We start from the raw sequence: 5,105 nt of genomic DNA, 5'->3' as shown, positions 1-5,105 counted from the left end.
ACCTTTAAATTCCACGTTATTGAACAGTAAAACTGAAGTAATTAAACCCTCAAATGTAACACTATTGAACCTTTAAATTCCACGCTACTGAACAGTAAAACTGACGGAATTGAACCCTCAAATATTAACACTATTGAACCTTTAAATTCTACGTTATTGAACATTAAAACTGACGTAATTGAACCCTCAATTGTAACACTATAGAACCTTTAAATTTCATGTCATTGAACAGTAAAACTAACGTAATTGAACCCTCAAATGTAGCACTATTGAACCTTTAAATTCTACGTTATTGAACATTAAAACTAACGTAATTGAACTCTCAAATGTAACACTTTTGAACCTTTAAATTTCACGTTATTGCACAGTAAAACTGACGTAATTGAACCCTCAAATGTAACACTATTGAACTTATAAATTTCACGTTATTGAACAGTAAAACTGACGTAATTGAACCCTCAAATGTAACACTATTGAACCTTTAAATTCACGTTATTGAACAGTAAAACTGACGTAATTGAACCCTCAAATGTAACACTATTGAACCTTTAAATTCACGTTATTGAACAGTAAAACTGACGTAATTGAACCCTCAAATGTAACACATTGAACCTTTAAATTTCACGTTATTGAACAGTAAAACTGACGTAATTGAACCCTCAAATGTAACACTATTGAACCTTTAAATTCTACGTTATTGAACAGTAAAACTGACGTAATTGAACCCTCAAATGTAACACTTTTGAACCTTTAAATTTCACGTTATTGAACAGTAAAACTGACGTAATTGAACCCTCAAATGTAACACTATTGAACCTTTCAAATTCACGTTATTGAACAGTAAAACTGACGTAATTGAACCCTCAAATGTAACACATTGAACCTTTAAATTTCACGTTATTGAACAGTAAAACTGACGTAATTGAACCCTCAAATGTAACACTATTGAACCTTTCAAATTCTACGCTATTGAACATTAAAACTGACGTAATTGAACCCTCAAATTGTACACTTTTGAACCTTTAAATTCCACGTTATTGAACAGTAAAACTGACGTAATTGAACCCTCAAATGTAACACTATTGAACCTTCAAATTCTACGCTATTGAACATTAAAACTGACGTAATTGAACCCTCAAATGTAACACTTTTGAACTTTAAATTCCACGTTATTGAACAGTAAAACTGACGTAATTGAACCCTCAAATGTAACACTATTGAACTTTAAATTTCTCGTTATTGAACTGTAAAACTGACGTAATTGAACCCTCAAATGTAACACTTTTGAACCTTTAAATTTCACGTTATTGAACAGTAAAACTGACGTAATTGAACCCTCAAATGTAACACTATTGAACCTTTAAATTCCACGTTATTGAACAGTAAAACTGACGTAATTGAACCCTCAAATGTAACACTATTGAACCTTTAAATTCTACGTTATTGAACATTAAAACTGACGTAATTGAACCCTCAAATGTAACAATTTTGAACCTTTAAATTTCACGTTATTGAACAGTAAAACTGACGTAATTGAACCCTCAAATGTACACTATTGAACCTTTAAATTCTACGTTATTGAACATTAAAACTGACGTAATTGAACCCTCAAATGTAACACTTTTGAACCTTTAAATTTCACGTTATTGAACAGTAAAACTGACGTAATTGAACCCTCAAATGTAACACTATTGAACTTTAAATTTCACGTTATTGAACAGTAAAACTGACGTAATTGAACCCTCAAATGTAACACTATTGAACCTTTAAATTCTACGTTATTGAACATTAAAACTGACGTAATTGAACCCTCAAATGTAACACTATGAACCTTTAAATTTCACGTTATTGAACAGTAAAACTGACGTAATTGAACCCTCAAATGTAACACTATTGAACCTTTAAATTCTACGTTATTGAACATTAAAACTGACGTAATTGAACCCTCAAATGTAACACTTTTGAACCTTTAAATTTCACGTTATTGAACAGTAAAACTGACGTAATTGAACCCTCAAATGTAACACTATTGAACCTTTAAATTTCACGTTATTGAACAGTAAAACTGACGTAATTGAACCCTCAAATGTAACACTATTGAACCTTTAAATTCTACGTTATTGAACATTAAAACTGACGTAATTGAACCCTCAAATGTAACACTTTTGAACCTTTAAATTCCACGTTATTGAACAGTAAAACTGACGTAATTGAACCCTCAAATGTAACACATTGAACCTTTAAATTTCACGTTATTGAACAGTAAAACTGACGTAATTGAACCCTCAAATTGTAACACTATTGAACCTTCAAAATTTCACGTTATTGAACAGTAAAACTGACGTAATTGAACCCTCAAATGTAACACTTTGAACCTTTAAATTCACGTTATTGAACAGTAAAACTGACGTAATTGAACCCTCAAATTGTAACACTATTGAACCTTCAAATTTCACGTTATTGAACAGTAAAACTGACGTAATTGAACCCTCAAATGTAACACCATTGAACTTACATTTCACGTTATTGAACAGTAAAACTGACGTAATTGAACCCTCAAATGTAATACTATTGAACTTTCAAATTCTACGCTATTGAACATTAAAACTGACGTAATTGAACCCTCATTGTATCACTTTTGAACCTTTAAATTCCACGTTATTGAACAGTAAAACTGACGTAATTGAACCCTCAAATGTAACACTATTGAACCTTCAAATTCTACGCTATTGAACATTAAAACTGACGTAATTGAACCCTCAAATGTAACACTTTTGAACATTTAAATTCCACGTTATTGAACAGTAAAACTGACGTAATTGAACCCTCAAATGTAACACTATTGAACTTTAAATTTCTCGTTATTGAACTGTAAAACTGACGTAATTGAACCCTCAAATGTAACACTTTTGAACCTTTAAATTTCACGATATTGAACAGTAAAACTGACGTAATTGAACCCTCAAATGTAACACTATTGAACCTTTAAATTCCACGTTATTGAACAGTAAAACTGACGTAATTGAACCCTCAAATGTAACACTATTGAACCTTTAAATTCTACGTTATTGAACATTAAAACTGACGTAATTGAACCCTCAAATGTAACACTTTTGAACCTTTAAATTTCACGTTATTGAACAGTAAAACTAACGTAATTGAACCCTCAAATGTAGCACTATTGAACCTTTAAATTCTACGTTATTGAACATTAAAACTGACGTAATTGAACCCTCAAATGTAACACTTTTGAACCTTTAAATTTCACGTTATTGCACAGTAAAACTGACGTAATTGAACCCCCAAATGTAACACTATTGAACTTTTAAATTTCACGTTATTGAACAGTAAAACTGACGTAATTGAACCCTCAAATTGTAACACTATTGAACCTTTAAATTCTACGTTATTGAACATTAAAACTGACGTTATTGAACATTAAAACTGACGTAATTGAACCCTCAAATGTAACACTTTTGAACCTTTAAATTCCACGTTATTGAACAGTAAAACTGACGTAATTGAACCCTCAAATTGTAACACTATTGAACCTTCAAATTTCACGTTATTGAACAGTAAAACTGACGTAATTGAACCCTCAAATGTAACACATTGAACTTAAATTTCACGTTATTGAACAGTAAAACTGACGTAATTGAACCCTCAAATGTAATACTATTAAACCTTCAAAATCTATGCTATTGAACATTAAAACTGACGTAATTGAACCCTCAAATGTAACACTTTTGAACCTTTAAATTCCACGTTATTGAACAAGTAAAACTGACGTAATTGAACCCTTAAATGTAACACTATTGAACCTTCAAATTCTACGCTATTGAACATTAAAACTGACGTAATTGAACCCTCAAATGTAACACTTTTGAACATTTAAATTCCACGTTATTGAACAGTAAAACTGACGTAATTGAACCCCAAAAATGTAACACTATTGAACTTTTAAATTTCTCGTTATTGAACTGTAAAACTGACGTAATTGAACCCTCAAATGTAACACTTTTGAACCTTTAAATTCACGTTATTGAACAGTAAAACTGACGTAATTGAACCCTCAAATGTAACACTATTGAACCTTTAAATTCACGTTATTGAACAGTAAAACTGACGTAATTGAACCCTCAAATGTAACACTATTGAACCTTTAAATTCTACGTTATTGAACATTAAAACTGACGTAATTGAATCCCTCAAATGTAACATTTTGAACCTTTAAATTTCACGTTATTGAACAGTAAAACTGACGTAATTGAACCCTCAAATGTAGCACTATTGAACCTTTAAATTCTACGTTATTGAACATTAAAACTGACGTAATTGAACTCTCAAATGTAACACTTTTGAATTTGCAAATTTCACGTTATTGCACAGTAAAACTGACGTAATTGAACCCCCAAATGTAACACTATTGAACTTTTAAATTTCACGTTATTGAACAGTAAAACTGACATAGTTGAACCCTCAAATGTAACACTATTGAACCTTTAAATTCTACGTTATTGAACATTAAAACTGACGTAATTGAACCCTCAATTGTAACACTATAGAACCTTTAAATTTCATGTCATTGAACAGTAAAACTAACGTAATTGAACCCTCAAATGTAGCACTATTGAACCTTTAAATTCTACGTTATTGAACATTAAAACTAACGTAATTGAACTCTCAAATGTAACACTTTTGAACCTTTAAATTTCACGTTATTGCACAGTAAAACTGACGTAATTGAACCCTCAAATGTAACACTATTGAACTTTTAAATTTCACGTTATTGAACAGTAAAACTGACGTAATTGAACCCCAAATGTAACACTATTGAACTTTTAAATTTCACGTTATTGAACAGTAAAACTGACATAGTTGAACCCTCAAATGTAACACTATTGAGCCTTCAAATTCTACCCTATTGAACATTAAAACTGACGTAATTGAACCCTCAAATGTAACACTTTTGAACATTCAAATTCCACGTTATTGAACAGTAAAACTGACGTAATTGAACCCTCAAATGTAACACTATTGAACTTTTAAATTTCTCGTTATTGAACTGTAAAACTGACGTAATTGAACCCTCAAATGTAACACTT

The sequence above is a fragment of the Palaemon carinicauda genome, chromosome 38 (genome assembly GCF_036898095.1).
Source record: "Palaemon carinicauda isolate YSFRI2023 chromosome 38, ASM3689809v2, whole genome shotgun sequence".
Lineage (NCBI taxonomy): Eukaryota > Metazoa > Arthropoda > Malacostraca > Decapoda > Palaemonidae > Palaemon > Palaemon carinicauda.
The sequence above is the reverse complement of the archived record's forward strand: the minus strand, read 5'-3'. Positions refer to the sequence as shown.